Below are 13,713 nucleotides of genomic sequence, written 5' to 3'. Positions count from 1 at the left end.
ATACTCAGTTTTCACTTAACCTGCTTTCTGAAACAGGCACCAGGTGTGTTTGTGAAAATATGGGAAAGTAAACAAGAAAAACAAAACAAAACAAAAAACAGCTCTAGCAATTACTGTAAATTGTACTTCTTTTTCTTCAACACACACACACAATTTCGAAGTATTAATAATAATAATAAGAGTCCCACAAGGCCAAGGAAGAGAAATTATTGAAATGAAACCGAAATGAACAAAATAGACAAAGAAATGAGAAAAGGAGAAAAAGCGAATTCGTCTGAGACTGCTGCTCTCTCTGGTAAGCACAAACTCTTCCTCCCTGTCTGTATCAATCTTCCTGTCTCTCTCTCTCTCTTTCTCTCTCTGTTAACTGAAAATTAACTGCTACCTTTCCTACACACACACACACACACAGAACAGTAAAAGTCATTGCTTCAGAATGTTTAGATTAAATAGCAGTTAAACGTCTAAACACTTACTGTAAATAACTGAATCACTCAGTGGAACTTTATATGTTTTAATTGCCCAGAAATCATAGAACATAGATCATAGATCTTCAGAACAGAAATAATACAATTAATAATAACCGTATTAGAAAAAGAACACAGGGATCCAGTTTAAAGTGACTTTACCCATCACACATTTCTCATGATAATCCTCAACAAATAAACCCTACTGAAATCCCCTTAGAAGCTAAAAAGAAACTTTTGTTTCAAATGTGGCATTTCAAGACATGACTATTTTAATAACAAACAGTATTAATTTTAAACTGAAGTTCATTTAGAACGCCGTGCTTATTCGTTTGTGCTCTAATTCACATGCAAGAAAAGAGAAGAAATTCTGATTACAGTTAAGGTTGAAGAAAATAAATGAGGCTTTATAGTATTTATGTAGATTAACTATGTGGATGCCTGTGTACTGCAGCTTCACTTCACACAGATCCACTGTCTTTTATCCCTTTCTTGATCTGCACTGCTAGTTTCCACAGAGCGATGCTGTGTCTCATCCTTATATCTTGAAGATCCCTCAGACAGTCGATGGCCTTCTCGTTGATCTCTCTGTATTCCAGGAAGGCTTCAAATGTTTCCAGAACTCTGTGCAGGGGACAGAAACATCACACAGTAAAATGATCAATAAAATCCAGCCTGCTGACTCAAATCTCACACTGGCAATCCTAATCCTAGAGCACTGACTCGGTACCTCAGCTAACATTATTTGTGATTTATGAGGGCTTCCTGAAACAGACTACACCCATCAAGTACATCATAAACTTCTTGGCATTTGTTGATGATTAAAAAGCTACGTTCACATGTCTCATGAAGTCAGTGTCCAAGTGTTTTTCCTGGAGCATGTATGAGGTTTAATTTTTGGTGTCTACATGAGAATATTTGTGCTAACAATCTTAAGCCTTAAAGCAGATGTTTATTGTGGAGTTTTTTGAAACAAAGTGCAACAGCATCACTGACTAGTGTAAAATAAATTAGTACAGGAGAAGTGAGGCTGGGGCTGATTCAGTGACCAGCGTGTTATGTGACAGATACAGTAAATATTCACTAATTCATTTATGGACAGTGTGTGTTTTATGTTGGTGATTTAGTGTTCAATATGTTCTGCACATTCAGTACTTTCTGCTCAGCTACTTGTGTTGTGTAACATTTAATAAAATAAAACACCCACGTCCAGTTTGGACGGACATCTTTCAGCTTGATGTTCAGGATCACATAGTGAAGCTCGGTGATGAGGACGTCCAAGTTAGTGATGTTTGCCAGAATTGTCTTATTTTCATTATTCTGGTCGTCTGTGAACATCTCATGAAAACTGCGATCCTCAATCATGATAAAGGGATTCTAAAGTTACAAACAAAATTAAGCAGTTACAATCTTCTGCAAAGTTCAGAAAACTCAGATTATAATGTTTTATTATTGAGTAATAAAGATTTATAAAGAATCTTATACATTCAGATAATACCTAATAGATAGATTCTGTTAGTATTCTACAGAACTGCTGTTCTGACTGCTAATGACTTTAAAGTATAAACATATTGAACATTACTTGAGTTAACAATTCAGTGCTACATAATGAGGACAGACACTAAAAACAATTTAGAAATGCAGCCTTCACAGAAAAAAAACACCTACAGTACAATGATAGAAAAGTGAATGGTTAATTCTACCTGATTCATCTCGATGAGCAGTGATGACTGTCGCAGTGATAATGCTTCCCACAGATCCTGGATGTGCTTCACCTGGCTGGATCTCAGCACCTGAAACAAAATAGAAACTCAAATAAAATTTAGAATAAAACATTAACCAGCCATAAGAGTAAAACCAGTGACAGGTGAAGTAAGTAACACTGTCACTGTTGTTACAGCAATGTAGGAATCTTTTACATTTGCAAGGGTCACATGTTATGTCTAGACGTCTGGGTCAAAGTTTCTCCCAAGCAGCAGATTTTTAAGGGTGTTTCTGCTACTCAGTGGTGAGAAACTACCAAAAGTCTCCATGGAAGGACAGTCAATGAACCAGAGACAGGGTCATGGACTCCCAATGCTTATTGATGTGTGTGGAGTCAAGGCTAGCTCATCTGCTCCGATCCCATATAGGACCAACTGGAGCACAAATTCTTCGAAGTCTCTGATAAACAGGAGTTCGATCACAGTATCACAGCTCACTGTGTATGGAGCTGCGTAGCTTCAGAGCGTCAGAGTGACCATGCTGTCTTCTGTACACCACTGGACATGTGAGAATCAGATCTGGACCATGGTGCACGTAGAAGAAGGTGGCCTGGACTGATGAATCACATTTTCTTTACATCACGTGGATGGCTTGTGTGTGTGCATCGCTTACATGGGGGAGGAGCATGGGGTTTTGTGGGAGAACTACAGAAGGTTGAAAACTAGTCACACAGCTGCATTAGAGGTTAAATTGCACTCAGATGTAGACCTGCCAGGATGACAGGAGACTGAACAAGCACCTAAAGGGCCTGTGTGGATTAAAATGGATGAATTCTTCTGATTTAAAAAAGGACACATCAAAATGAGCATGTCAGATTAGCAGTGTGAGGAAAAGGACAGCAGATTGCCTGAAGAAGAGATCAGTGAGTTGCACAGGGAGACCACAAGAACGTGACATGGGGATGAATCACCTGGGATGAAGAGCAGTTAGGTTTTGCTGAAAACCACCTAAATAAACATTGTTGCAGCGCATTGTCCACCCCTTCATGGTAACAGTGTACCCTAATGACACTGTACTTTTTCCAAAAGATGTTGCTCCCTGACACATTGCAAACATGATTCAGGAATGGTTTAAGGAAACATGGTTTGAGGAACATGAGAAAGAGTTGAAGGTGTTGTAGCGATTTTGGCTCGCGAAGCAAGGTAAATATTTATAAGCAACTATAACGTGTTATAGTTTATATATAAAATATAAATATAATATATATCAAATATTTTAACCTAAGTTGAAATTAACGGTACTGGAATTAACGTTACGCTTATTTGGTCTGTTCGTCCGGCGAACAGGCCGTGTAACCTTTATTAATTCTATGAAGGCGGTATCTTCCCGGCCAAGAAAGATTCGCTCTCCTTTTACTGTATACCGTAATTTAAATTAAATTAACTTAATAGAGCATGTAGTTCAGACCAGATATTGCAGGTACCTTAATTTGTGAGCGATACTCACAAATCACCTGTGGCTCAAAATTATGACATTTAATGAATGAGACAAACACAACATAAAACTAACTACACAAACAAACAAAAGAAATAGGGAAAACGAAAATGAAAATAAAATAAAACAAAAGAAATTAAAATTGGGGAAAGGGGGGAAGAGACTGGAAAGAAGAAATTAGAGAAAGGAAGGAAAGGAATGGCAAGCTTAGACTCAAAAATTAATCACACCCTAACTGGGAAATCGTCACAGAAACTTAAATTCACCTTAAGATTCAATGAAAGATTCATACTTAAAATTACGCATCTAAATTGGTTGGTAAAGGAAACGGTTACTTGCATTGGCTTACTGCACAAGAGTCCGAATGCAACAGAGAAATCTCTGAAAATTCAGTTAGGGTGGGGTCAGACGTTCTTCCAAGTTCTCCTGAAGATCAGAGCAGTTGTCGTTCTTGGAAGTGAAGCTTGCTGGAACTTCTTTGAAGGAAGATGGAGTGGTCTTGAAGCTGTTCCGGAAGTCTGACCATGGATTAGTGGTGTTTGTGACAATTTAAAGGTCGTGAACTCCACCCATCTTTGGGGAGATGACCAATACTTCGGTCAAGGTTTTGGAGGGAAAAACTCTCTTTGTTTCAGGTGTCTGTGGGCATGTTTTAGCTATCAAACTTTTAGATGACTTTAAAGTTTGATCCAGGGTGTATTAAGACGGTCTGGTGCCTTTCGTGCTCAAATAAAATACACCAGTGCTTGAAAAATGAGTAACCGATAATTTTGTGGTCATTTGGATACTAAACATGAAGGGTAATGACGGTATAAAGGCAGCAGTACATTATATACACAGATCAGTAATTAGAGTATAACTTATTTTAAAATACAATGTTGTTTTCTGACACATGAATAAAATACACCCTTGTCAGGAAATTAAGGAGCAAATAATTTTAAGTCAGGCAAGCCTTAAAAGAAGAACACATTACAAAAAGGGTTATAAGAATGAGAACCTTAGAGTACCTTATCTTCGGGTTTTATTAGTAAAAGGAATGTCTCATTGTGTGAGTGTGTGTGTGTGTGTGTGTGTGTGTGTGTGTTCTGGTTTAGGGCCCCTATGAGTCGTTTAGGGCTGCATGGGGTTATCTGGTCTTTGTGTAGGTTCCAGACATTCTGGAGCCAGGTGTGTGTGTAAAACTGAGTTGCTCATCGGGTAATTGAGGAGTAGATGTTGAAATTTAGGGTGCTACAGACGCTACAGTGTTGACTTCCAAGTTCCCCAGATCTCAATCCAATCAAGGATTTATGGGATGTAGTGGACAAACAAGTCTGATCCATGGAGGCTCCACCTTACAATGTACAGGACTTAAAGGATCTGCTGCTAATGTCTTGGTGTCAGATACCACATCACACCTTCAGAGCTCTTGTGGAGTCCATGCCAGGCAGGTGCTTTTAATGTTATAACTAATTGGTGTAAACGTACAGTACTGTCATTTATATCTGCTACTCTTGTATTATGAAGTATACCTGAAGTGTAGCACACAGACTTAGTCATATAATAGAGCTGAGATAATCCAGAGCCAGGCCAGGCAGCAGATCGACTGGCTCAACATATCGACTGTCTGCTAGCCAATGATGGTTTGTGACATTGTATATGGTTTAGGGCACTATATAAATAAAAACCTATAGAAACTGTAATACTTCTGTCATTCAATACAAGAATTTAAGTTATCAAGAAGTTTCCAACATAGAAAAAAAGCACTGTAGAAAAAGTGTAGAAAAAATGGCTGCACCTGCAAGTTCAGTGACTGTGCTCTGTCGTCCAGCTTCAGGTCTTTCTTTACATACGCCATGAGCTTCTGCTCTGGTGCAGGAAATGACAGCTTCAGGAATCCAATAACAATCCGCAGGGTGGAGAGAGCTGCAGAAATCTCATTCAAAAACCGGAAATCATTCATGATGCAGTTCCTTTCGTTGGTTTTCAAGGGTTCCTGTTGGGGAAAAACCCATAAATTATCATAAAAGCATGATAATTTTCAATTAGAGGCAACAAATAAATAAAGTTTTTGAGCGTAATGATTTTTATCATCCACTTTTTTAATAAAATGCAAGATAAACACTTCTACTGTGAAATGCCCTTTGTTACTTAATCTTATTTTCAGAGTATTTTGCTGAGAGACATTCAACAAGAGACAACAATAAATAAAGAATGACATGACTGTAATAGTGCTTCTCTTTATTATAATAAAACATTAATGTAGAGCAGTTATCATTTCATACCAGCTTGTCCTGCACTGTTCTGAAAAAGGCACGCAGCGTTGTTCCAGTGTCGTGTTTAAATAATGGAAGTGTCTGAAGGAGAAAAATTAGATGGGATGAAAAACATTATTAAAATAGTCTAATGTAAACAGTTACAGTCTGAATAATGAAACAGCTTTTTAACTAAACCTCAACAATATGCCAAACATTTATTCTGATTATTTCACATCAATATCAAAGAACAACAAATCCTTTTACACTCCGTTGACACTGGAGGGTCCTACCACTCATGATACAAAAACATCTCCTTACAGAAAATATCACCATATCTACAATAAACATGTTTTTTAATCTGTTTATGTGGAGCTTCCATGTCCCTGTGAATGAGTTCTTGCTAGATAATCCCAAGCTGTCAGAGCTGCTGTTCTAGAGAATGAATTCACACCTGATGACCTGTCTCAGTGTAGGTGCAGAAAACAGTCATGTGTTCCTGTGCTAGGTTTTTTCAGCATGTGCTGGAGGTGACACTGGATAATGATAATGATCCATGTTGAAGCAAACTGAGTAACTTTATGGTGGGGTGATCAAACTTTACACAGCACTGTATCTTATTTTCTGAAGCCTGAAAGCAGCTTAAAAAATTGCTTACAGTGACTTTGATCATGGGTTTCTCTTTGAAGAATCGATCTATTATCTGCCGCTCCACAGTTTGAAAGTTATAGTTGGTGCTCTGTTTCCCGTCCTCGTACACCATGTGGTCGATGTTTGAAATGGCAATAGTGAGGAAGTCTTGCTCAGGAACACAAGTGATGACATGGGAAGGCTTGAGCTCCTGAGCAGTGATCACCCTTAAACACAGGAACAATAATGATGATGATAATAATAATAATAATAATAATAATAATAAAACATTACCATGACGTTTTAATGGGCCATGTTCATAATTATAATGACAGCAGTGAATTTTAATTATTGAACAGAAATGAAATATAAAGATGAATAATGACTATTATTAATATTGTTTCAAACAAACAGAAAATAGCTTTTGAATTAAATTAATTGTGTAGATACAGGGTGATTCAGTACAATTGTGGATCACAGTACAATTCTAATTAAACTGGTTTATAATAATGTATTTAATTTACCCCTAGTGATGAAAAGCATAAAAACACAAAACTATTCTCTTCTAGAACGTACTCTTTTTCTGTTACACACACAGTGTCTTGAGTTCCAGTGCAGATGTAACAGTGTACCTGTCTGCTGTCGGGTTGGTCTTTTCTATGAAATCGTTCTGCGTCTGTACGAGGTACTTTGTTATAATCTGAGCCACGGAGCCTTCTGTTGGTAGGAGGTCCAGGATCGTTAAGTCATCTTTTTCCTTCAGCTTGGCTGTAGGAAAAAGAACAATTTTCGTGATGATTTAACACACTCTCAGGTCATTTTCTAGCCGGTGTATATACGTATACAACACAGCTGGACCTATTTCATAGATTTACTCTTACAGTGGTGCAAAGATGAAATTAAAAAAAAAAACTTACAATTAATTGACTTTAAATGTTTCCATAACAGCTTCATAATTTCAGCACTTTCGCTGAAGTCCTGTTGTTCATGATCTAAAGAAGAACAAAAAGACAAGATCATTAAAAACATAGTACAACAGTAATTACTGATAACAAACCTAAACGAATCACTCTCTACAATTCTCTTCATTAACTGTAAAATGTTTTATAAAAATATGTTAACACAGATTCTTGCCCCATTGTGTGTGTACATATCAAAGACAACGATCCACATCAGTTTACATTCATCTCACCTGCCACATTCTCCTTCCTGAAGGTGTTAATAGGCACATTATTGTAACACTGCAGATCCAGATTCACAAAATAGCACATCAGTTTCTGCTGAAGGCTCAGAACCTGAGGGAGATATCTGATGTGTCCAATGTGAACATGCTATAAATACAAAAATAAATATAAATGACTTATGTGGTGTTCAATCTTCTCTGCAATAGACTGCAGGGTTTTATTCCAACCAATCAGGAGCCACAGCTGCATCATAGTAACGGTCAGCTACTTTCTCTATATGCAGAGTTGTATGAATGATGTGTGAACAAATTATAATCACTATAATCATAAAACTCGTACGCTTTTTAGGAGTTCTGAGAGAAGAGGAACATTTTTCCTTTCATCTTCCTGCTCAATTAAGTGACTGAAGCGCTGAATGGTCATCCTCTGTGTGAAGCTCCACATGATCGGAAGGTTGAACAATCCAGATGTGGGCAGGTCCGTCAGTGCTGGCTCCTTACTGTAGATCATCTTTTCCAAAGTACCCAGGCCTGCCAACCTCAGCATATTACTCTGAACCTCCAATAGCTGTGTCTCAAAATTCTTCAGAAACATCACAAATTATAATAAGATTCAAATCAAAAGATTGTTCAATTACAATAATATTTTTTATCATAAAGGGTTTGTAAATAAAAATAAAAAAGCACTCTGATAACCATCTGGTAAAAAAGAAAACTAAGTTCAGTCTTAGACTCAAAGTGAAAGTGAAATTTTACCTGAAAGAAGGCCTGAAGTCTTTGGTGAATGACTTTCTCCCATTCCTCCCGTTTTTCCTCACTGTCTGTTATTTGGATCTGAAGGTTCGGCTCTGAATGAGAGCAGCACACAGTTACAAGTTTTTGTCCTTTCAAATACTGAGATTAAAAACCCCCTACTTGGATTGTATTAGCTTTATATGGAGATACACTGTCTATGTGAGATATCATAAGCAATACTAAAATCCACCATGTCAGGAATTTGTTATGTTATGATATTACAGCCTGGGACAGCCAGAAATCCTTCTTCAGTCTTTATTTTGTTATGAAGAAACCTTTTTATTTGTCAAAAGGCAGTGGTCTGTTCTCTAATGAATAACCAGGTCTCAGATGAGCTTCAGTTTGCTGTTTCTATGACGTCTGGTTCATCTCAAAAATTCTTCACAACACTGGTTCTTCTGATTTACTAACTCAGTACCAATAACATAATAAATTACTGTAGTCCTCCTGCAGTGTAGAGATGGAGACTTCTCCTAATGGGCATTGATGCAACAATTATGTTCATTAAAAAAATAATGGAGAGCAGAAAAACAGGAGATATTACCAGAGAAGCTCTCCAAGATGAACCTCAGAAACAAGTGGACGGTCATCTCAGCATCTTGCTCACTCTTTCCTAAAGCTTGGGCGAGCAGCTCAATGTCCTTCTGAAGGTGGTCAAAGAGGTGCTTCCTGATATTCAGTGCTCCTTGTGGCATCTCCGTGAGATTCTGAACATCCTGAACAACACCAACACAGGAACATCACACAGTTCAACATCTCCTGTTAAAACCACCAGCACTACAAAATTAACCATTAAACCACTTGCTAAATGATAAACTAGCTAATTAACCCTCTAATAATCATTTGATTACAACTTAAATATTTGTGCGTCCTTGGTTATTTTGTAGAACTTTTTTTTAGAACAGTTGTATACCTATTTTTATTTTAATTTGGAACATACCTCAGTGTGTTCAGTTGTACCCCAGATCATGGAGGAGTGTATTAATGCTCGCACCAAGTGGAGGTTAGCGCCATAAAGACTTCTCTCTCCAACCTGCTCCTTCCGTCTGCTAGGATCACCAAGGTTGTGACCTCTTCCGCTGCCCTGTACATTACTTATTTCAACAAAAATCCCTTGTAATTAAACCAAATAAAAATGATAAAATTACTAAAATCACCAGATGCAATCACTCATAAAATGCAACTGTTTTTTAATTCTTAGTTTTCATAAAGAAAGTTGTTGTTAAAATGCATTTGGCACATGGCATTAGGTAAACATCATGGGCGTTTTGGATCAATTCTGGTATTAAGCTGAATACTGCAAACTAAAGCTCTTTATATTCATGCATTTAACATTTACCTGAACTCGGTGAAACCTTCTACTGGTATGTGTCTCTCACCACCAACTTTACTGCCACAGTTAGCACACACTGATGTTACATATGGTCTCCCACACTAGGTTAAAAGCAAACAATAATTCATGGTGTTATTACAGTACACAATGAAATATGAGCAAATTTCAAAAGCAGTATTTGAGAGATGAAGTCGATACTCACATTTCCAATTAAAACAGGTTCTCCACAAACACACACTGGGGAGAAAGAAAATTCATTCATAGAAGGAAAAAGAAACTACTGTGAACATGAGGAGCATTGAGTTCTGTTACAGGAAATGGAGACAAGGAACACCCTTGAAGTCCAATATCAGCTTAAATAGTGAGAAGACAGGGAGCATAGTTGAGCACAGATTCCATTAAAATACAAACTTATAATTCAATGACTGAAAAACGAGGAAAAATTGGACCTCACATAGCACCTCACATTGAGATGTTAATCACTTCTGACTGCCCATCACACAGCTACCGCTCCATAACGGGGCATCGGACACACATTATAAACTTAATGTAGTGTGCACTTTATAAATATAATATGGATTTGGATACATCAATTAAAGCAGATAGAAACCTTACCCCATATCTTCAGATTTTCTGCTTGAGCTTCGGATTTAAAGTTTTTAATCCAGTCTTTTATTTCATTTACTGAGTTAGGCATAGTTGGGATGAAGGAATCCTGTACAACAGAAAAGTGTATGTTTGAGGAGAAAAGGAAACATTATCAATGTAGGCTTTACAGAAGTGTTTCGAGCAAGCTGTATTCCTCACTGCTGTTTTATTCCACCAGAACCACACTGTGCAATCACTGCTTACACCCTCGAACCCCAATATTAGCTAGACTGGATATTGTAGGAATGTGTATTTCTGTTTCTCTGTCTGTCTGACTCTGGTTTTTGGGAAAATATTGAGTTCCGTAAATCCATCAGTTTTTCACTATAATGTAATTTGTGCTGCTGCTACAGGATATTTTTGAAGACTTGTACATTAAATCAGTTTATTTTAATTAATTTATTTGAACTTATAGTGAATATTTAGAAATGTATTTTTGTCCTAATGTATTATTCTATTGAGCCTTGATGGTTTTGGTCAGATGGTTAGTTTTTAGGCATTTTAACCCTTATGTGTAAATAACCCAGTTGAATGTTTAGTGTTTCTATTTGACTGCTAACTCTAGTGTTAGTAATTCACTACAACATACCTCTGGTTTTTAAAGCTCAAAAGATCAAGGTGCTCAGGTATAAGAGCTAGTGTAAGAGATGACAAATTCTGCTCTTGAGATTTGTTGGTGTTAACCCAGACAATAAAGAGTGATTTTTTTTTTTTTTTAACAAAAATAGTGTCTAACTGACAGGACTCACTGTATGAAGATCATCACTTTCTCACATAATGTAGAAGATCTCAAAACCTGAACTTTGCACTGACAGGTAATTAGCCACAAAACTTTAAAACAACTGATGAAATTACTCTGTAAAGTACCGACCTTGCAGTTTCCTGGACTGAAGCACAGAGCATTTAGCAGTTTCATCTCTGGTGCTGTAGAAACGTGTGCTACTAGGGCAGTGTGTAAGATAATCTGTGACAGACTGCAATCCCCAAGCTCTGATTGAGAGATTTTAACAAGCTGACCCCAGCTGGTGTCTGCGTTTGACTTCATCTTCATCTTCGTGATCTAAAATGAGTTACAGAGGAGTGTGTGTGATGTAGAGTCATTAGATCATTAGTCAGGTCCCCTAATATTCAGATCATATGTTGTACTTCATTCACATTATAAATGGCTTGAACTATGCAGCAAAGACATGCAACGACATAAGAAACTCCAGTTTAGATATATAGTTATCATATTAATACTCCTGATGATTAATGCAGAGTCATGGCAGAAGACTCTGTAGTCAATCATCATGCACTGATGTAAGTAAAAAATAAAGAATTCTAAGTGTATGAACACTTCTCACCAGAGAGCCTGTACTGTCGGCTGAAGCTGTGTTCTGTGTGAGCTGCCTGAATGCAGCTAATGCCATACACACCTGGAAACACGCGCTGCCTTCAAACTCCTGGTAAATCAAACACATCATGATGTATATAGTCCGGTTATTTTCAAACAGCACATCAGCACATATACACAAAGATAACCATCACTAATTATTTTCTACACAAACAATAGAAACAAAACTAATAATTCTGATTATTACTATAATTACTATTATTATTTAAGTCCAAACCTGTGCAATCTCATGTGAAGGCTCTTTTAAAGCTCTGAACGAGTCTACGACTATCTTCTCATACATTTGTCCATACATCAGGAACTGATCCACTGCTCGTGTAGAGTCCTGTTAAATTGTTACATTGAGAATAAAATTACAGCTTTACAGTAAAAAATGTTTCGAAATGTACAGATTATTTATCAAAAATAAACTTACATTCAATTTAATAATCATGAGTGAAAGACAAAAATGCATGTCGTGTATGCTGTTCATTTGTTCCTTCATAACATGTTAATTCATTCCCAACTTCACATCTGATGAATTTCTGGAGAAGAATGTGCAGATTTGTACCTGTTCTTCTAACACCTCACTCGGTATAGTCCACTGAAACCTCTCACTCTGTCCCAGTTGATGGACCAGGCTGAATCCATGTGTCTCACAGATGTTGCGTAAAAGGAATATCTGTATCCACGGATTGTCCGTGTCAGACAAAAGCTGTTTCATGCGTTGTAGGAGATGTCTGCACTCTTCAGCATCATCTGTGACCTCTAAAGTATAAACACAAAAATGAACAGGGGTTTTCCATTAACCCTCAAAAAAGTTTCAGAAATGACCACCACCATATGCTAATGCCTTGGTAAAGCTCCTGTAAAACAACACTATTAATTATTTTCTACTGTAATTATTTCAAAATAAAAGTCTCCAATAGCCCTAAAAATCTCTATTGGGTTAAAGAAACTGTAACGTTTAGTCTGTTACTATGTATTGATTTACTTGTTTCCAGTCTCTAAAAGCTGTTTCTAAAATTGGGTAAAGAAAATAGCTAGAAGAAACTTTAAAATGTGGAGGATGATGATGTAGTGCTAACGAAAGTAATGTGTGTGCCTTTTCATGTGTGTGTGGAGCTGCTCATACAGTACACACATTTTTTAATTGCACTGTGCTTGTGAATGAGAGTGTCAAAGTAACTGGAACAGTTCATTTTATTGACGTGAATGAGATAAGGAATGAAAGAAACGTAGGTTACATTAGAATATAGCAACTAAATGGTCTAAACTTTGTGTGGCTTTCACACAAAAATCACGTCCATGCCAATGTGTGCAAGGACAGAAAAAGTCACATTAAAAAGAACATATAGAGGTTGTATTCTGAAAGTAAATATTTTGAAGGACCTTCACACAGTACAATCCTGATGGCCTCAGACGCAACCGTGATGGCAAACCGCAGTTTTGCGATGGTGTGTAGATCCTCAGAAATCATGTTCTGGTCAGACTCGATAAACACACAGGTACCAAGACATTTGACTGCCTTGTTTATGAGACATCCTTGACTGGAAAAGTGGATGTGATCCTGCAGAACATTTGAATAGGTACAGTTTATAAAACCGATGAATAAATCTAAGCTTTTTCAATGTTGTTGTTTGGATGTTTCACACTGATGCATGGCCATTGTAAAATGGCATGATGTGTTGGATCAAGTGCTATTCTATGTGCTGCATTAGTGGGATGATAGAAGGATTCGTGTTACTTCCGTGTCTTTATATTTGCTTTGTTGGTTTCATTAATGCTCTTGATCTTCCTACATGCACTTTACACAAATTAAAAGGTGCTAGAAGAGTTTTATATTATAACGC

General features: G+C 37.2%; 1 pseudogene; it reads right to left on the bottom strand.

The window, feature by feature from the left end:
* Positions 1-500: 500 nt before the first annotated feature.
* LOC125138434 overlaps positions 501-13,713 on the bottom strand; it is a 99,209-nt pseudogene continuing 85,996 nt past the window's right edge.

This window comes from Tachysurus fulvidraco, chromosome 9, assembly GCF_022655615.1.
Source record: "Tachysurus fulvidraco isolate hzauxx_2018 chromosome 9, HZAU_PFXX_2.0, whole genome shotgun sequence".
In the NCBI taxonomy this organism is placed as follows: Eukaryota; Metazoa; Chordata; class Actinopteri; order Siluriformes; family Bagridae; genus Tachysurus; species Tachysurus fulvidraco.
This window is presented reverse-complemented; position numbering and strand designations above follow the sequence as displayed.